Here is a 22,059-nt window from a genome sequence, read left to right on the forward strand (position 1 = left end):
AGTTGATGTTTGTCTCATTGTGTGTCCTTGGGAACAGACCGTACAGCACCAAGTCCCACATTGTGTAGCTGTTTGGGACAAACCTCAACAAAAACCACTGCATCTTTCATTTGCAAAGGCAGGAGATTGCATCCCCCAGGTCATCTCCTCTGCCCTGAAGCTCTTCAGCCACGTCCTGAAGCAGACCCACGACTATAGCCACATCTCCTTCCTCAGGTCCTGCCAACTCAACCCGTATGGACTGAAGACCACATTCAGACCATCACGGATCTCCAGCATCTGCTGTCCTCACTTTCTCTTGGCAGGAGATGTATGACAGTCTCAAGCCCCCCACAGCTGCTTCAAGGGACTGGGCGTACATGAAGGATCACACAATTGAAGCCCTTCTTACCACCAGCCAAGTGACATTTCGGTGCTCATTTGAAAGTCCTTGAGGGCAATTTAGGATGTGCAATAACTGCTGGCCCAGTCAGTGACACCCAGGTCCCATGAACAAATAAACACTACAGACACACCAACATTACTGTTTGACAGTCAGGAGCTTGAATCCTGGATAGCTTTTGTTCAATCTTCATGCTCATAGCACTAAATGACAGTGATCACTATTAGAGCCACTCAGGCAGAGCTCAGCTAACTCCACATAGTCTTAAATTCAAACCTCAAGTCCCTCTAGTGTAACTCAGTTAAGTTACTGAGTGCAAGACCACAATCAAACCTTTAAGGATAAATTTTAGTTACTGCACACTTGCGGATGAGCGTTCATATTAAACCAAAAAAGCAACAGAAATACTTCAGCTATAAAGATCGACAAAGTGTTGCTTTCACCTCAGTAATTCTTACAGCGACTGCAGAACAGGCCTTCATTTAGATTCTTGTAAGGCCTATGGAGAGCAAGTGGAATGAAACAGAAAGATAAGCACTGTGTACACAAAACTCGGACCTCACAAAACAATCAAAAGTGGAAAGTGCCAGTCAGCTCTTGCATTTCTATCAAGATTTCAGTGCACTATTTATACAAACCACTTAAACAATATTTAGAACCGGTGTATTTGAGATGTCATGGGTTTAATGTGCTGGCTAAGCTTTGGAAATATGAGCTTTGAAAAGTGCAGTAATGGTTTGTACATGCATGACTCATTCTCTTTCAGTTATTAGATGCAAAAATAAATATTTCAGACGTCAATAACACCTGCCCAGCAGTTTAGGAAAGAAGGCCATTAGAAGAAAAAGATAGGACAAACAGAGCTGGAAATTTTTGTTGCAAACGTTTCGTCCCCTGTCTAGGTGACATCCTCTATGCTTGGGAGCCTCCTGTGAAGCGCTTCTGTGGTGTTTCCTCTGGCATTTATAGTGGCCTGTCCCTGCCACTTCCGGTTGTCAGTTTCAGCTGTCCGCTGTAGTGGCCGGTATATTGGGTCCAGGTCGATGTGTTTGTTGATGGAGTTTGTGGATGAGTGCCATGCTTCTAGGAATTCCCTGGCTGTTCTTTGTTTGGCTTGCCCTATAATGGTAGTGTTGTCCCAGTCGAATTCATGTTGCTTGTTGTCTGCATGTGTGGCTACTAAGGATAGCTGGTCATGGCGTTTCGTGGCTAGTTGATGTTCATGGATGCGGATATGTTGGGTCAGATATGTTGATGACACCTTTGTAATCATTAAAAACACAGAAATAGAGAAAACACACCAGACCATCAACTCCACACTCACAGGAATCCGATTCACGAGAGAAGAAGAAAAGGACAACCAACTCCCATTCCTAGACGTGATGGTACAGAGAACACCAAACGGAGAATTCACCACAAAGGTATACAGGAAAGCCACACACACAGACCAAGTCCTGAACTATGAAAGCAACCACCCCAATACACACAAATGACGTTGCATCAAGACACTATTCAAAAGGGCCACAACACACTGCAGCACACCAGAACTGCAAAAAGAGGAAGAGGAACACCTATACAATGTATTCGCCAAAAATGGATACCCCCGCAATTTCATCAACAGGTGCCTAAGAGAAAGACAACAGAACGAGGACATGCCACAACCCAAAGGACTAGCCACACTACCATACATCAGGAGCATTTCAGAACTGACAGCCAGTCTACTGCGACCACCAGGACTTATAACAGCACACAAACCAACAGCCACGCTCAGCCAACAACTCACCAGAACGAAGGACCCGATACCCAGCATGAGCAAAACCAATGTAGTGTACAAAATCCCATGCAAGGACTGCACAAAACACTATATAGGACAAACAGGAAGACAGCTAACGATCCGCATCCATGAACACCAACTAGCCACGAAATGACACGACCAGCTATCCTTAGTAGCCACACACTCAGACGACAAGCAACATGAATTCGACTGGGACAACACTAACATTATAGGGCAAGCCAAACAAAGAACAGCCAGGGAATTCCTAGAAGCATGGCACTCATCCACAAACTCCATCAACAAACACATCGACCTGGACCCAATATACCGGCCACTACAGCGGACAGCTGAAACTGACAACCGGAAGTGGCAGGGACAGGCCACTATAAATGCCGGAGGAAACACCACAGAAGCGCTTCACAGGAGGCTCCCAAGCACTCAGGATGTCACTTAGACAGGGGACGAAACGTTTGCAACAAAAATTTCCATATCTGGGAACAGAACCACAACAACGAGCACCCGAGCTACAAATCTTCACCCAAACTTTGAGGACAAACAGAGTTCTCATCTCTCCAGAAGTAAAAGAAAATCTGTCCTTGATGTGCAAAATGCAGCCACAATGGGCCAAATAGCCTCCTCTAACATCATAGGACTCCTATGACTGTGAAAGTTGCACTTTTGGTTAAACTCCAATTACAACTGCTACCAGAAGAAATTACTTGTGTCTGTCATTACCTTTGGACATGCAAAGCATCACACAGAATATTAATTACTTTCAAAGTGTATTCACTGTTGTCATGCAGAAGCCAATTTGTGCTTAGCAAAGTCCCATAAATAACAAGGAGATAAATGATCTTCCACAAACATTATGGACACTGGAAATTAGAAATAAAGTCATAAAGTGCTATAACCTGCGAATCACCAGCCCCCCCCCAAAAAAAAACGATTCACTCTCTCTCTTTGGAGTTACTGACAGCCTTTCTGAACACGTCTAGGATATTTGCTGCTTTTATTTCAAATAATTAATTAAACCGATGGAGAGATTGTATTTGCCAAAAAAACTAGGAGAAAGCCCTGTTGCTCTTTGACTAATGCTATGCTTTCCTTTACTTGAGATGATAAGAGAGGGCCTCATTATAGTGTCCAACATGAAAGACCAAGTTATTTTTCTAGAACGTACTGCAGTTCTACAGTGGGCTGAAGCTTATCATATTTTGGTGGTCGATTTTGTGAAGATTCGTGGAGGGTTTCTATCAATTATCAGTGAGATTTCTTGCCATTACTTTTCAGGCATGCCTCATGAACTACTTACCGCTGTAGAGACACATTTGCCTGACGCGAGCCCAATTCAAACACCACTATTCCTGGAATAGCTGCCACTGCTGGAGTAGACCATCATTCCTGGTGATGGCGCCACCTATTAAAAAAATGTTGCGTACATGAATAAACACTGTTAGTCCAGAGCAGCCCGAGACAGTGACTGCTATTTGCACCAGAAATGGCATAGCGATCGGGGACTGGAGCACTTGGAAGACAAGATAAAGCAGAGGAGGGCTGTCTCCTTCTCCCCGATTGGCAGTGAATGCCACAATATCAGACCCTGCCATCTTGGACTGAGATTGCCACACGGACCAGTGAAGTCTCATCTGTAGGCATAGAGTCATAGAGTGATACAGCACAGAAACAGACCCTACAGTCCAACCAGTCCATGCCAAATACAATCCCTAACTAAACTAGTTGCAACTGTCTGCTCATGTTCCATATCACTCCAAATCATTCCTAATCATGTACTTATCCAAATGTCTTTTAGACTTTGTAATTGTACCCACATTCACCGCTTCCTCAGGAAGTTCATTCCACACATGAACCACCCTCTGCATAAAAAAATGTCCCCTCATTTAAAATGTGCTTGGAAGAAAACCCTAGCTGTGCACAAAGAGGGTCAATGGCCTTCTCCAATCCCTTAGGGTGGGAACCTTAACCTTGTCTCAGATATTTTACACTCACTCAATCTTCACTGCTGCACACACTTCGCACCAATGCTCATGAGCTACCACTCTCACAATGGCCTGTAACATCTTCCCTTACTTGCTGTCACCAACTCTGTCATCACTCTGTGCTGCCTATTTACTCAATCAGAACAATTTCACCCCCCTGACCAGCACTAAAACCGATTCCACTTCATTTCAAGCCTTCTCTTTTGCTTATTCCAGGAGAAAAAAAATCCCACAATCGACCAGAAAGAGCCAATATGAGTGGTATCCTGCTGGACATTCACCTTCCCAACCCTAAGAAGAGATTATCCAGATTCTGACCTACCCGCCCACCCCGTGTGGCCAGCTGACAGTGTCCAATCCCCTGGACTCGTATCAGAAGCTGCCTTGACTTACTATACTGGGAAACCGCTGACTGAAGAGCATCTCCCTTGACGCTATTGAGGACTGCTGACCAATCTCCTATCTTAGTGTCTGCACTAAATGGCAAGGCAAGATAGAAGTTGTGTCAGAGTAGTAGATCTAGGTAAATAAACAACGTGTTAAGTTTTCAGATAGGTTTTATCTGAGTTAGTGCTCAAAGAGCAAACAGACAGCCCTGAGATGCAGCTTGGTCCAATCTATGAGATGGATGCTGGTCCCTGTGCACCAAGTGTCCCTGCAAAAGCATTACAATGCTAGTTGTAGATATACCAATGAAGTGCAGCTATACAGTTCAGAAAAGTCCTATAAGTGGATTGCCACAAGAATCTGGCAGATGTTGGGTGCCAGTTGTCAGATAAAACCTATCTGAAAGCTTAACACATCGTTTCCTTACCTAGAGCTACTACTCTGACATAACTTCCATCTTGCCTTGCCATTTAGTGCAGACACTAACTAAATAGTTAGTCAGGATTGTCAGCAGTCCTCAGTGGCATCAAGAGAGATGCTCTTCAGTCAGCGGTTTCCAAGTATAGTAAGTCAAGGGCAGCTTCTGATATAAGTCCAAGCATTTGGTCAGAATCTGGACCATCTCCTCATAGGGGTGGGAAAGTGAATACCCAGCAGGACACCACCCTGGATGTGGAGTGAATGCAGTGTTATCCTAGGATGTGGTCTGAGATGTTATTGCCCATTGTCTAAGAATGGAAGCCCTGAGGAGCAAACAGCTTGTCAAAGTTACTGAATTTCTGCTCTGACTTTAATGTCATGAGCTGTCAACATCTAATTTCATTGTGGTGGGTGGTAGGATAGGAAACTGTACATCAATGAGGTGACATTTGCAGCAAATGAGGTCAATAACAAGCAATAAGCCCCATTAATAGGCATGTAGCTGCTGCCTAGTGAGAATCATAGCTCAACATCCACAATTCTGTTTGAAAATGCAATAAGTTGCTCCCAACATTGAGTCTTCTCACATGATTTTTACCAGATTTGTTGCCATAGCCCATGTTCTTCAGTATTCCATAAGATTCCACCCAACATTTCTCAGAGGGTTGGTATGGACCCAATGGACTGAATGGCCTGCTTTTAAACTGCAGGGACTCTATTCTATAATTAACTGTAGGACCAGAATCAATATTGGCCAGCAAGGGCAGAAGTGATGCGTGATGATTAAATGCTAAGAAGAAATTTTTGAATTGTTAACTTTTATTAATAAATAAATGGCTTAAATATTAACCCAACATTGTTAGGAGATCTGTGACTTCCCAGATGTAATGAACTTCATCATTCCGGGTTCTCATTTCACCTGAGCTTGATTGGTATCTTATATCCTGCAAATTAAAACTGTATGAAATGGGTGCAGGATATTTTTATTCCACATTCTATACAACATGCCTTCCATTTGGAGGCAATTCTCTACCACTCCAAAACTTAGATTGTGATAGATGGGGTCAACTTTAATACAACTGAATATCCAATTTAATTGATCTCTGTTTCATTTGCCGGTGTCACCCACCTAAGTCATCCTACAAGCCAACAGACAATTAAAGTGAGGGGGTTGTACACTGAATGTTCCAGTGCACAGACCATTTAGCTAATCAGGACTGCAATGCTGGTCTTCTGGTCCTGCACTTCATTCACTCACAGCACACCACCTTCCCTTTCTTGTTCCCCACTTTTAAAGTACCTTTTCCTTCAGGGAGCTGTCCAATTATGTTATAAAGTAAATTACGTGTTTAAATTCAAACTCAATCTATTCCACATGGCCACCCATCATTTTGATAAAGAGCTTCTTTCCTCACCACCAGTTGTATTTTAAACATATGCCCTCTCAGAATTGTTTTGCCATAAAGTCGATCATTTCAGACTTACCCATGATCCATCACAATCTTGAAGATTGTCATTAGGTCACTGTTTAAATCCTTAGACCGATTGGGAAGAAGGCTCAGAGGTTTTGCTTCAAAACAGTTCGCTCTCAGCCACAGCAGCATACTTCATGGACCTCTTTCCATTCTTTACTATCTCAATAGCAGTTGGCACCTAAAACTATATACAATTCTCCAACTGGATAAGCTCGATATCACATTCTCAGAAGAAAGAAGTAAGGGTTTAACTGTATAATGCAATCATTTTTTTCACCTTGAGTGATGCACCACCATTTTTCTCCTCTTCCCTATTTAAAACCTTAGAGCTTATGGTGCATTAGATGCACAATTCAGATCTGTAATACCCCTGGAGACAGTGGTACAAAAACTGATCACCCTGGTGAAGGTGCATGCTATGGATCAGCAATGGATCTCTGGCACAGGAGACATGGTGCGACCCTTGGAACCAGCACTTGTGCATCCCCTTCAAGTACAGGAAGCAACTGAATATGTACTTTTACAATGGCTCATAGCTCTACTGATGTAGTGGCTGGTATTTTCCACATTTGCAGCAGGCAGCTGTATCAATGGGTTAGCACATCTGTCTTCCAGGATCAAGTGTTGTGCTGCATGTTGAGTCCTACACTAGCTTTACTAAAAAGAACAGGCATATAACCTGTTGGAAAAATCATTTCAATGAACTTTTGCAAACATTTTAAAAGTAATTTGGAGCAATTATTTTTTGCAGAGGTATTCAGGTGAATTTCCAGACTTGACATCAATGGTTATAGCATCCTGACAGTGATGGCAGAGGGACCTGTCCATACAAAGACTGGAACAAGCATGAGGGTGGCAATGGCATTGCTTTTAGATATGCAGCCACTAGCTTTGGTGCTTTGTGTTCATTATAGACTGGGAACCATGGTGATCAGCACATGAAGAGTCACCAGGCACAAGTGGGCTGTAGCTAAGCCAGAAGGAAAGGTAATTCATGAGCTTAGCCCCGCAGAGGGCAAGATCGCAAAATAGATCTGCTGCAGGAAGCACACAGGAGGATCTCAATGGGTAGCCAATGGGTCATGAGCACTAGATTACCTGATTCTTTGACTAGTCTGCCAAACAGCCACTTGTCACTGTAGTCATGGCTAGTAAAGCTGTGTCATATTTTAACTTTAATTATAGACTATATTTGGTCCAGAACTTTGTGAAAGGCCACTTAATTTTAAAAATTGCCTTTGCAAGGACAATAAGATGACAGCCTTGGGTGAGCTGATTTCTGCAATTTCTGCACAGATTCAGAAATATTGCATGTCTTTGGACAGTTATTAATTGAGTGGTCATGGGCAGAGTGCCTCCCTTGAATCCAATACCATTTTTTATTATTTATGTAATTTGCCCAAAATTCTACATCTTTAGTCTCCTAGAATTACTTTCCCTGTATGTGGATATGTGCCAGTATCTAGAGATAGTAATGAACTTCAAATCATGCTGCATTTCAAAATATACTTTATTCATAGAAATAAATCTTTGGTACTTGTACAATTTGTCATGTCGATCATAGATATATACATTGCATGTCTTAACATTACAAAGAACAGATTGAATTACTCGAATTTACAGTTATCCTATTTACAGTTCCCTTTATGAACCATCCAGTCTCTTATTATTTAGCTGTGGCTTCAGCAGAACCCACCTACTGAGTGGGTGCCCTGTTATACTATAGCAAATGAACCTTTCTTAATCCCAGTTTATGGGGTTACCGTTGTCTATTTGACTGTCCTGTCTCTGGGGAAGCTGTCTGCATCCCCATGGTGAGCATGAACTGCTAGACCCTCGCTGGGCTGAGGTAGCTATCCAAGCTCTCACTGTGGTCATTTCCCTGCTCTGGAGTCATTGAGCCAAGGCAAGGGTCCGCACCGTCCAGTTCTGTGTCTGACAATGGGACTGTCAGAGGATCGCAGCTCTCAGTTGTCTGTAGCTGTGGGGCAGTTGGGTACCCCCTGGTTCTCACTAGGTGGAGGGAGGACTTCGGGGGGTCCGTTGTTTCCTGGTTGGGAGGAAATGCCCTCCTCTTTATCTACAGCGCTCTCAATATAACTGTTACGTGATCACCTGCTTAAAACTATCATTCTTATTTCTACAAAGCAGCAGGATGGTACAGTGGTTAATACTGCTGCCACCTTACAGTGTCAGGGACTTGGGTTCGATCAGAGCCTCAGGTGATTGTCTGGGTGGAGATTGTACATTCTTCCATGTGAGAGTTTCCTTTGGGTGCTCTGGTTTCCTCTCACAGTCCAAAGATGTGCAAGTTAGTTGGATTGACCCTGGTAGATGCAAATATACGGGTATAGCATAGGTGTTGAGTTTGATAGGACTTTATTCGGAGGGTCAGTGCAGACTTGTTGGGCTGAATGGCATCTTTTCACAATGTAGGGTTTCTAAGATTCTAAATAAAGTTGTCTAAGTAATGTCACAGGAAACAGAGGTAGCAACATCTATACCTTGAAGACTGCCACACTGTACGGTTTGCGAGCCTTTTCAAATCTCCTTGTACAGAAAGCTGATCTCTTAGAATAAGACCTCAAATGCTACTTTAAGGTTCTGGGGAGAAGGTAGGAGGATGGGGTTGAGAAACATATCGGCATGATCGAATAGTGGCGCAGACTCGATGGGCCAAATGGCCTAATTAGGCTCCGAAATTGTATTATCTATAATCTAAAATTCACCTCTTAGAGGGAATCCTGTAACAAGTTTGATAGACAATTATTGAATCCTCCTAGCTTTATTTCAAAATTAGAAAAGAGCCCTTTCTTCACTTGGCCTGCACTGAGATGAGCAAATCAAATGCTTTATAAATTATGTCATTGTCTACCACTTGTAAATATGCACACTCTCCTCTAACTGCATCTTCATCTAAAGTGAAAGAGAGTGGTGAGTGAATGATGTTGTAGTATATTTTCAGGATGAGCTTATACATTAATAATTATCTTTATTTAAACAGTACAAAAGGTGGTCTTGTGGCACAGTGGTAGCATCCCTCCCTTTATACTGGAAGTTCTGGATTCAAATCTCACTCGAAAACCTATTGCTGATAGAAGGAGCATTCATAACCCAGTCAAATAGATCGATTTCCTCAAAGCAAGGCGTAGCAGAGAGTAAAGAAGGCAAATGGTATGTCGGCATTCGTAGCGAAAGGATTGGAATACTGGAGCTGCAATGTCTTGCTGCAATTGTACAGGGCCTTGGCATGATCACACTTGGAGTACTGTGTGCAGTTTTGGTCTCCTTATCTGAGGAAAGATGTTCTAGCTATGGAAGGAGTGCAACACAGGGTTTACCAGGCTGTCCTGAGATGGCAGCACGATGTACAACTAGAGATAGGGTAGGTTAGGACCAAACTCTCTGGAGTTAGGAAAAATGAGGGGGATCTCATATAATCGTATAAAACTGTAACTGGACTAGACAACATAACTCAGGAAAGATATCCCTGAGCACTGGGGAGTCCAGACACAGGGGTCACGGACTATAGGTAGAAGGTCAGCCATTTCGTACTGTCTTGAGAAATGTCTTCACCCAGGGAGTGGGGAGACCGTGGAATTCTCTTCCTTAGAAAGTGGCTGAAAGCAAAAGGTTTAATGTTTTCAAGAAAAGGATAGACATAGTTCTTGGGGCTAAAGGAATCCAAGAATAATGGATGAAAGTGGGAATAGGCTACTTGGATGATCAGCCATGATCATATTGAATGGCAGAGCAGGCTCAAAGGGCCAAATGGCCTATTCTAGTTCCTAATTTCTATGCTGCTATGAATAAACATTTTGCTGGTTAACTAAAGTGAATGTGCACGAAGTCAACCATCTATTGACCTCTTCCCTTTGTAAAGTAAACTCTGATTATGGACAGTAAGGAAAGGAAAGAAGAGATACAGTTTTTGACATCCCTATCCGTAACACTGTCAAGAAACTCAATAGTTTACAGCTTAATGAGGCATAAACACAGAACTTGGAGACCAGTCTTTCCATCTTGGAAGTGATGCCATGGCAACTTGAGTAGATCCAATAGCAATGCAAAAAATACGGACTCCTGTTTCAGCTTCAATTGGAACACAGGCAGAAGCAAGACTGAAGGTCGGAGAAATCAAGAGAAAAGGTCTCTGCCGGTTGGAGTCACACCTAACTCAAAGGAAGATGATTGTGGTGGTTGGCGCTCAGTCACCTCAGCCCCAGAACGTCACTGCAGGAGATCTACAGGCCACTGCCCCAGACCCAACTATCTTCAGCTGCTTTGATGATGTTTCCTATATCAATATGTCAGAGGTGAGGATATACACTGAAGGTTAGACAATGCTCAGCACCACTCAACTTTCTGAAACCGGTCATACTCATATACAGCAAAACCTGGATGATATTCAAGTCTGAGATAGCAATATAGCAAGTAATATTCGTAACTCACAAGTGATCATCTCCAACAAGAGAGAATCTAAGGGATGGCATGGTGACTCAGTGGTTAGCGCTGTTGCCTCACAATGCCAGGAACCCATGTTCGATTCTATCCTTGGGCAATTCTCTGTGTGAAGTTTACACATTCTCCCTGTGTTTATATGGGTTTTCTCTGGATGCTCTGGCTTCCTCCCACAATCCAAAAATGTGCAGGTTCGGGGATTGGCCATCCAGGGATGTGCAAACCAGGTGGATTAACCATGGGAAATGCAGGGTGCGGGGATTATTTGGGGTTGGGTCTGTTACAATGTCGTAACTTTAGAAAGGTTGCTTTGTCCTGGGTTTTTTGGACAGAGGTTGCAAAAGCAGAGATAGTAAAATAGCTACAAGAGACTGCCTGAGTCAAAATCAGAGGAAGCCTTTAGGTTTTTTTTTAAACAGTTGGACAATGGAAGGGAAATGGCCAGTTCTCCCATTTAGGTTTTCTAGTGTTTTTTTAGCTGTATTAGTCACAATGTGGTTCAGTCCAGACAGTTGTAAGCTTCAGTAAATGATTCCTAACTGACTTTCTCTGAAATCTCTCTGGATGTTGTTCCCCTCGGCCTGTAAGAATCTGTGTCAAGGGGTGGGAGTGTGTGTGTCTGTAAGGGTGTGTGTGGGTGTCTGTGTGTGTGTGTGTGTGTAGGAGTATCTGTGTGTGTGTGTATAGTGCAATGGTGGTCACCTGTAATGTGACATGAACCCAAGGTCCCGGTTGAGGCCCTCCCTATGGGTACTGAACTTAGCTATCAGCCTCTGCTCGGCCACTTTTCTCTGCTGCCTGTCCCGAAGTCCACCTTGGAGGATGGTCACCCGAAGGTATGAGGTCGAATGTCCTGGACCACTGATATAGTAACTTAACTAATTAACTGTTCCAATATAGTAACACACTGACTAATGGGAAGTTACTATATTGGAACAGTTAATTAGTTAAGTTACTATATCGAGTAGTGAGTTAAGTTTTCCAATTGTTAAGGTATTGTGCCTTCTTTTGTTCATGTTTTACCTACAGTATTTAAACAAATTGTGTTTTGCTTAAAGCCAAGTGATTTGACCAGTTGCATCACATCTGGAACACCCACTCCACATCTAACTTTAAAGTAAGAAAAATTGAGAGTCAAAGCCATCTTCTTAAAATATCTTGAGGCGGTCTGGCCTAGTCCATAACAGGTCGGGATGGGATAATCTTCAGAGGGTTGATATGGACTCAGTGGACTAAATAGCCTGCTTCTATAACAATGGGATTCTAGGATTCCATAAATATTTCCCCCTAAATTTTAAAGACACTGCTATCATTAAATCCACCATTACGCGTGGAGACACCTCCCCACCTTGTACATGTCAGGTACTCATATGACTCAGCCAACGTTGTCTATCTTATATGTTGCAGGCAAGGATGCCCGGAGGTACATTGGGGAAACCAAGCAAAGGCTACAACCACGGATGAATGGGCGCCGCACAACAATCAACACACAGCAGGGTTCCCTCCCAGTTGGGGAACACTTCAGTGGTCCAGGACAATCGACCTCATACCTTCGGGTGACCATCCTCCAAGGTGGAGTTCGGAACAGGCAGCAGAGAAAAGTGGCCGAGCAGAGGCTGATAGCTAAGTTTAGTACCCATAGGGAGGGCCTCAACCAGGACCTTGGGTTCGTGTCACATTACAGGTGACCACTATACACTATACACCATTGCACTATACACACACACAGATACTCCTACACACACACACACACAGACACCCACACACACCCTTACAGACACACACACTCCCACACTCACACATGCACCCCCTCACAGATTTAAGACACTCTGCACTCACTACACACACACATACACTTTCTCACACTCACAATCCCCAACCCAGATAGACACACACACACAGACAGACAAAGACCCACATGCACACATATATTTTGTGGGGTGAATTTGTACTAGCAGTTACATTGTACTTTGCTCAAAAACCACATGCATTCATGTAGAACTCTGAGCTCAAAAACTGCATGAGTTTATGTAAAACTCTGTTATCTCACTTTTTAGATGAGAATCAATCTAAACATCATGGCATAGACAGAGAACACAGGGGGCTAACACCTTCAACATATTGTCTTGCTATCACCATTGTTAACAGCTAACCTGAGATGCAACTTTTTAAAAAAAGGTTTTGTGATTTACACATGAAAGAAGTGAAACTATCACTGTATTCTAACAGATGAAAGGCTTAACAGACAATCAATTTTTCAATGTATAATTTCAGTTACATCACACTGTAAATTTTTGCTATAAATTCTGTGTGTTAGGATTGAGCCCTCCACTATCACCTGATGAAGGCGCGTCGCTCCGAAAGCTAGTGTGCTTCCAATTAAACCTGTTGGACTATAACCTGGTGTTGTGTGATTTTTAAAATCATTAAATCCTGGGTGTCAATGTTGTCCAGAACATCAACTGGACCAGTCACAAACATGGTAAAAACAATGACTGCAGATGCTGGAAACCAGATTCTGGGTTAGTGGTGCTGGAAGAGCACAGCAGTTCAGGCAGCATCCAAGGTCACAAACATGTCATGCCTACAAGTCAGAAACTTGGAATTATGCAGTGAGCAATAAATCTTCCAACTTCCTAAAGCTGGCACACCACCTGCAAGGTCCAAGACAAGGATGTTGTGGAACGTTCTCCACTTGTAGCTTCAAAATACTCAAGAGGTTCAATACCATCCAGTTCAAACCACCCGCTTGATCCAAACCCCATTCAAGTACTTTGAATATGTCCCATCACAGAGACAGCAGTGTCTACTATCTATAAGATACCTGTAGCAACTCACCAAATCTTTCAGTAACACCTTCCACTTCATAGCTTTGACATCTGGAACTTCAAGGGCAGCAGATGTGCGAGAACACCACCAACTGAAAGTCCCCCTCTAATGACAGACCATCCTGACTTGGAACCGGGTCAGCGTTCCTTCACTATCAGTTATTCAATACCTCAGAACTCCCATCCTAACAACATTGTGTGTTCACCTACACTATGTCCATCACTAACTTCTCAAGAACTATTAGGATTGGACAATAAGTTCTGACCTTTCATAATGTCCACATCCTATTTACAAAATTGTAATGTCCTTTTGATGCTCTTGCTGCCACTCAATGAGTTTGCTGAACAAACTTGCTGCGTTTGGGTGTTACTCCACAATACTACCCCAGCAGTATGGCTAGTGGAAAACTGTCAGTGCAGCCAACTGAAGGTGATCTTGCAGGATGATCTTGAGCAGCTCTGAGGCCTAGGAAAGGACCTCACATCATACCATCTTAGCACAGGCAATATAATCAGAAGGACACAAGGATAGGACTGTGGTGAGTGAAGGTGGGTAAAAGCAAGAGGTAGGTATTTACACTTTCTGTTGCTGAGTAGCCAGATGAAAGATAAGGGGAAATGGAATGTTAGAAGGAGGATTAGTATGTAGATACCATCACCAATGATGGTTTCAGATCTGTCACTACCACAGTTTCTTACATGACCACTTCCATGAATATAATCATTGTCTCCTTCTTAGGATTAGGGCGTGCAACCAATCCCGACTTCAGTCGATTAGTTGTCGCTGCTTCTTGTTATGTGACTTCTTATCCTGTGCATAAGTGGGAAGTACATCAGTGAGTGTTTGGTTGTTGTGTCCGCCATTGCTGAAGAGTTCCCAACATGCACAAGCTGTGCAACATGAAGAAATAGCTAAGTGTGTGAGAGTAGGGTGAAACAGTGAGTGTTAGACATAAGTCCCAGTTGACAAGGATTGTTGGTCAATGGCTGACGAGGGTATGGTGCATTGAGTATTGTGTGAAGCTATAGGGACATTTGGTAGGATCTGCACATGAAGACCCAGTCACTAGCCTTGACTACCCTTGAGGTAATTGGATCATTTGCAACACCGCAGAGTGCTCAGACTTTGAATCCTGATATTGACTATCACAGCTATCTGATTCCACTGCTTTCATGATGTTTGTCTCACGGGACTCCCTGTCCCTCAAAGTGTCATGTGCAGTCTCGGAGAATTTTCAAGAGCATCCTCTCGTGTTGGGCCACAAATTACTTATCTTCCTCCTTAGACTTGCTTTAAAAAGCAGCACCAATCAAAAGATCTTTCAGAGGGGCAGGTTGGGTTTAAAGTGGGGCTAAGTGTGACTGAACACAAACCTTTTGCTGAGACATGTAGCCATTCACTAGCACACACACAGCTGACTGCATTCAGTAGTGGCATAAATTAGTAAGTATTCTCCATTGGACACTACGAGTGTGGAATAATTGCATATCATCCGAGTACCCAGTCCATCCATTGACTCCATTTACATTTCTCGCTGCCTCAGAAAGGTAGCCAACATCCCCCAAAATCCTTCTCACCCCAGTTATAATCTCTCCAATCTCTTCTGTCAGGCAGAAGATACTCAACTTAAACACATGTATCAACAGATTCAAGAACAGCTTATTGTGGACTTTCTTTGCAGCCATAACTTTGTATTCCTCGCTCTGTTCATTCACCCTGTGTACTTTGTATGGTATAATCTGCCTGTATTGCATGTAAAACAAAGATTTTCACTGTACCCAGGTACATGTGACAAAAATAAATCAACTTAAATTTCTGGGAAGCTGTTATACCTCACTATTTTTATTAAAATATTCTTGATACTTTTCCTGCTTTTGTGGATGAGGTGAGTTCCAGAAATCCCTATATCTACATTGCATTTACATTTGTCATCAGGGCCTACGTTTTCCCTGCTAACTAAGCATGTTCACTGTGATCTGCTGGTGTTTGGCAATCACTTGCTCAGCAAATGTCAGAAGATCCCAGGTTCAATACTAGACTCGGATTCAATTTTCGCAATTAATCTTCCTCCTCCTTACATACCTCGTCCTGCTGTCTGCTGAGCGAATAATGAACCAAACGTATGGGAGAAGAATACGTTAACTCAACTCTCTCTGGAGAGGAATTTCACCTCTGTGTGGCCTACACTCAAAGGGTAAAATAAATCATTCATACGATATTTGGTATGGCTCATGAATAACCTTGTCATACAGTTAATTTTTGCGCTGAGTGATTCCCCTTGGCAAGTGAGTGCACAAGAATTTGAAAATTAAATGCGGGGCAAAGCTTTTGATAAAGCTCAGTATAGCAAGAAGATCAGATGGACTCCAGAATGAAAGAACGAATTTGCATTTATATTGCATTGTTCATGACCTTGGGATGTCCCAAATCGCTTTACTGTCAATTAAATATTGTTAAATTGTAATCAATGTTAAAATGGAGAAAAACACCGCAGCCAATTTGTGCACAACCTTCTGTAAAACATTATGAGATAATGAGTGGCTAATCTGTTCTTTGGTGGTAATTTTAATGGATAATTCATCAGTGCACTAGAGAACACCCCTTTTCATTGAAAAGCATCATGGCAAAGCATACCCAGCTACAGTTTAGCATTCCAAATGAAGACAAACCCACAACATCAGCAACTACAACAGTGACTTGCATTTCTGCACTGTTTCTAATGCAGCAATAACATTCCAAGATACTAAATTGAAGTTTGGTCTCATTATCTCGGTCTCAGCTTAGAGTCCAGTTTATTGACAAAGGTGACCAAGAGTTTGATCAAAGGGATGGGTGTTAAGACAAGTCTTAAAGAAGTAGGAGAAACAAAAAAAACCAAAACGTGTTGTGGATGGGGAATTCCAGACTTTCAGGGGAAGCTCTAAATGGTGGGCACAATGGTTAGCACTGCTGCCTCACAGCGCCAGAGACCCGGGTTCAATTCCCACCTCAGGCGACTCTCTGTGTGGAGTTTGCACATTCTCCCGTGTCTGCGTGGGTTTGCTCCGGGTGCTCCGGTTTCTTCCCACAATCCAAAAATGTGCAGGTTAGGTGAATTGGCCATGATAAATTGCCCGTAGTGTTAGATGAAGGGGTAAATGTTGGAGAATGGGTCTGGGTGGGTTATGCTTCGGTGGGTCGGTGTGGACTTGTTGGGCCAAAGGGCCTGTTTCCACACTGTAAGTAATCTAATCTAATGAATACTTTTTGTCAGTATTCACACTAGAAAAAAGACAATGGTGTCGAGGCGAATACTGAGATACAGGCTATTAGACTAATTGGGACTGAGGTTCACAACGAGGAGGTGTTAGCAATTCTGGAAAGGGTAAAAATAGATAAGTCCCCTGGGCTTTGAGAAGGCGACCAAACAGGTGGATGAGGGTAAAGCGGGTGATGCAGTGTATATGGATTTCAATAAGGCATTTGATAAGGTTCCTCATGGTAGGTTATTGCTCAAAATACAGAGGAATGAGATTGAGGGTGATTCAGTGGTTTGGGTCAGAAATTGGTTAGCTGAAAGAAGACAGAGGGTGGTGATTGATGGGAAATATTCATCCTGGAGTTCAGTTACTAGTACTGTACCGCAAGAGTCTGTTTTAGGGCCAGTGCTGTTTGACATTTTTATAAACGACCTGAATAAGGGCGTAGAAGGATGGGCGGATGACACGACGGTCGGTGGAGTTGTGGATAGTGCAGAAGGATGTTGTAGGTTACAGAGGGACACAGATAAGCTGCAGAGCTGGGCTGAGAGGTGGCAAATGGAGTTTAATATGGAAAAGTATGAGGTGATTCACTTTGGAATGCAGAGTTCTGGGCTAATGGTAAGACTTTTGGTAGTGTAGATGAGCAGAGAGATCTTGGTTTTCATGTACATAGATCCCTGAAAGTTGCCAACCAGGTTGCTACGGTTGTTGAGAAGGCAGACGGTGTGTTAGCTTTTATTGGTAGAAGGGTTGAATTTCAGAACCATGGGTTCATGCTGCAGCTGTACAAAGCTCTGGTGCAGCTGCACATGGAGTATTGCGTGCAGTTCTGGTCATGGTATTATAGAAATGATGTGGAAGCTTTGGAGAGAGTTCAGAGGAGATTTACTAGGATGTTGCCTTGTATGGAAGGAAGGTCTTACGAGGAAAAGCTGAGGGACTTGAGGCTGTTTTCATTGGAGAGAAGAAGATTGAGAGGTGACTTAATTGAGACATACAATATAATCAGAAGGTTAGATCGGGTGGACAGTGAGAGCCTTTTTCCCCAGATGATGATGGCTAGCATGAGGAGGTGTAGCTTTAAATTGAGAGGTGATAGATATAGGACAGATGTCAGAAGTAGTTATTTTTACTCAGAGAGTAGAAGGAGCATGGAGCGCACTGCCTGCAACAGTAGTAGACTCGCCAACTTTAAGGGCATTTAAATGGCCATTGGACAGATATATGAACAAAAATGGAATAGTGTAGGTTAGATGGACTTTAGATTGGTTTCACACGTTGACACAACATTGAGAGCCAAAGAGCCTGTACTGTGCTGTAATGTTCTACGTTCTATTAACATGATGCTTAGGTGATTGATGACATGTCTGGCAATGTTGGGCGAAAGGGAAATGCATAAGAGACAGGAATAGGAGGTGATCGAGAAATAGTGTTTTTAGCCTTATTTGTGAGACTTTCATTTTCAGGAAGATGAGTAATATTATTTACTGTTTGATACAATATACTGTAAATTTACTGTTTACAGCACAGTGAATCACAGTATATAATGGACATCAAACTCCAGAGCCTGGATGTTGATCAATGTCATGGAAACATTACTTGTTCAGTTTGGTTTGCAAATTATTGAGGAGTGTGACATTCCTTCATTCAATGAGTACAGTGAAACCATAGATGTGAGTACAAAGATTAGCTTGTGAGAGGGGATGGGAATCTGAGGGGTAAACCAAAATTGAGAAATGTAAAATTTATAACAGGAGGTGGAAGAGCTGCTAGGGAGACTAGTAGTCAGGAGATATTGAGTATACTTTGAAAGCAGAATGACGTCAAAGACAAAATTAAGGTTATTCAACCTGAATGCAGCCAGTATTCACAAGGTAAATGATCTAAAGGCACAAATGGAGGTAATTGGGTATGATCTAACTACCATTGTAGAAATATGGCTGTATGGTGACCGGGACTAGTGAACTGAATACTCAATGATGTCGATGGTTAGGGAGAACTGAAAAGAAGGAAAAGGGGTGGAGTTGTGCTGATATTAAGAGATGGGATCAATACATTAGTTAGGAGAGTCTCTGATTGGAAGAACAAATGTGAAATCTGTTTGAGTGCAATGAAAGAACAAAAAGGGGAACAGACATTGCTTGGAGTTATTTATAGGCCACCAAATAGTCAAGGTAGTGTGGGGCATGGTACAACTCGGGAGATGACAGAAGCATGTAGCATGGGCAATGGTCATCATAGGTAACTTCAATCTGCATAAAGACTGGGTAAGCCAAGTGAGCACTAAAGCTGTCGAGGAATGGTTTCTGGAATGTGTTAGTTAGGCATGATCCTTTCAAAAAGTATTCTGATGAGCTGATTAAAGCATGTGCTATTTAACATCTAGCATCATGTAATGAAAAAGAGCTTGTTGTATAAGAACATTAAGGGATAAGTGAACACAATATGCTGGAGTTTTAAAGTCTGATTTGAAGTTAGTTACTTTAATCTGAAGCAAGTAATTCATGCAAGGGAAGTTACATAAGGCATGAAGTACAAATTGTCTGAGGTATATCTGGAAAATATGTTAAAAAGCATGATTGCACATGGGCAATGGGTCATCTTTGAAGAACTGTTACTGGCTTACAGCAATGATACATTCCTTCAAAGTGCAAAATCTCAGAAAAAAGTCAATTCATCATGGTTGACAAAAGGAAGGAAGCGGCAGACTTTGTAAGATTAAAATAAATGATTTATAAAGTTGCCAAAAATAGTAGTAATGCTGAGGACTTGGAAGGTTTCTTAAAACCAGAATCAAAGGAGGATCAAGAAACTGATAAGGAAAGGGAAAATAGAATATGAACACAATCTAACAAAAAACAGTTTGTAAAACCTTCTATCAGTATGTGAAACAAGCATTTGCTAAGGCAAATGTAGATCTGTTATAGACAGAATCGGGAGAAATTATAATGTGGAATGGAAAAATGGTAGAGAAGCTAAATGATTACTTTGAGTCTATTTTCACTGAGGACAATACCATAAATCTTCCAGAACCAGAGATTCAAATGGCAAGGGAGAATGAGAACTTGAAATTATTATTGGTAAAAATGTTACACCAAAGAAGTGGTACTGAAAATTACTAAGTTCTCAGGACTTTATATATCATATTCCCAGAGTGTTGTAGGTAGGGGCTACATTCAACACTCTGTCATTTTCAAAATTCTTTAGATTCCAGAATGATTCCTATGGATTGGAAGCCAACAAATGCCAACACATTATTTAAGAAGGGAATGAGAGAGATAACTGGAAACTACAGACCTATTAGCCTTACATCAATAGTGGAAAGAATGCCAGAAAATAATATCAAGGATGCATTAAATGGATGCTAGATAACAATGATCTGGTTGGGCATAATCAACAAGGATTTGTGAATGGGATATCATGTTTGACAAACTTGTTGGGATTTTTTTGAAGATGTAGCTTACAAACTTGATAAAGGGAGTCAATGGCCAAAGTATTTATGGATTTTCAGAAAGCTATGATAAGGTTCCCTAATGGAGAGTGTTAGTAAATTTACAGCACATGGATGGGGGTAAGATATTGGCATGGACTAAGGATTCGCTAACAAGTAGACAACAGAGAGTAGGAATGAACAGATCTTTCTCACGCTGGCAGGCTAAGATTAGAGGTGCACCTCAAAGATTAGTCCTTCAGCACCAATGGTTCACAAAATGTATCAATGATTTAAATGTAAGGACCAAATTTAATATTTCCAGATTTATATTAGATTACTTACAGTGTGGAAACAGGCCCTTCGGCCCAACAAGTCCACACAGACACTCCAAAGAGCAACCCACCCAGACCTATTCCCCTACATCTAACACTACGGGTAATTTAGCATGGCCAATTCACCTTACCTGCACATATTTGGACTGTGGGAGAAAACCGGAGCACTCAGAGGAAACCCACGCAGACACGGGGAGAATGTGTAAACTCCACGCAGGTAGTCGCCTGAGGCGGGAATTGAACTCGGGTCTCTGGTGCTGTGAGACAGCAGTGCTAACCACTGTGCCACCCATTTGCGGATGATAAAAAGCTAAATGAGAATGTGTGTTGTGAGGAAGATTGCATGTGGTTGCAAGAGAATTGGGACAGGCTTCATGAATGGGCCAGTATCTGGCAGATGGAATATAATGTAGAAAAATGTCAGGCTATCCACTTTGGCAAATGGAACAAATGTGCAAACTATCTTTTAAATCCTAAGAGACTAACAAGAGTGCATGCATGAAGGGACTTTGGTGCCTTTGTTGGTAAGTCATTGCAGCTAATATGCAGATGCAGCAAGCTCCTAGGAAGGCAAACAGAATGTTAGTATTTATTACAAGATGATTTGAATACACAAGTTGTGAAGGCTTGCTTTAATTGATTACTGGAGTGTTATGTGCAGTTTTGTTCTCCAAACCTCAGGAAGGATATGATTGCCTTAGAGGACTGCAGTGAATCTTCACCAGACTCACTCCTGGGATAGCAGGATCATCCTATGAAATGATATTCGGCAAACTATTGGCTGTTTCTCTGGAGTTTCAACAACTGAGAGATGCTCGCATTGAAACCTGCAAAGTACTAAGAGGGATAGACAGGGCAGATGTAGCCAAGATGTTTACATTTGTTGGGAAGCCTGGAACTAGAGGATAACATTTAATAATAGGGGGCTTGCCATTGACAAACGAGAATTGGTTTTAGTCAGACGAAATCTTTGGAACTCTGTAACCCAGAGTGCTGTGGAAGCTCAGCTTTTGAATATGTTTCAAATCGAGATTGATAGACTTTTAATCAGATGCAGCGTTATGGGAGTAGTGTAGTAATGGGTACAGAGCAATGAAGTGTTCAATCAGCCTTGATCATGTTAAATGTCAGAGCAGGCTTGATGGGCTGAATGACTTTCATTCCTATGTTCCCACATTCCTAAGAGGCCTGCAAATAATACAAAGGAAGGTTTCTGTATCTTGGGTGAATTTATATAGTGTTGCACAGCAAATTCTGCCTTGTGTGTGAATAGAGTGATTTGTGGCGGATACAAAAAGTAGTGGAACAGAAAAGCAGCAGCAGAGGA

This window comes from Chiloscyllium plagiosum, unplaced genomic scaffold, assembly GCF_037043375.1.
Source record: "Chiloscyllium plagiosum isolate Xiang-an unplaced genomic scaffold, Cpla_swu_hap1 HiC_scaffold_11, whole genome shotgun sequence".
Classification (NCBI taxonomy): Eukaryota; Metazoa; Chordata; class Chondrichthyes; order Orectolobiformes; family Hemiscylliidae; genus Chiloscyllium; species Chiloscyllium plagiosum.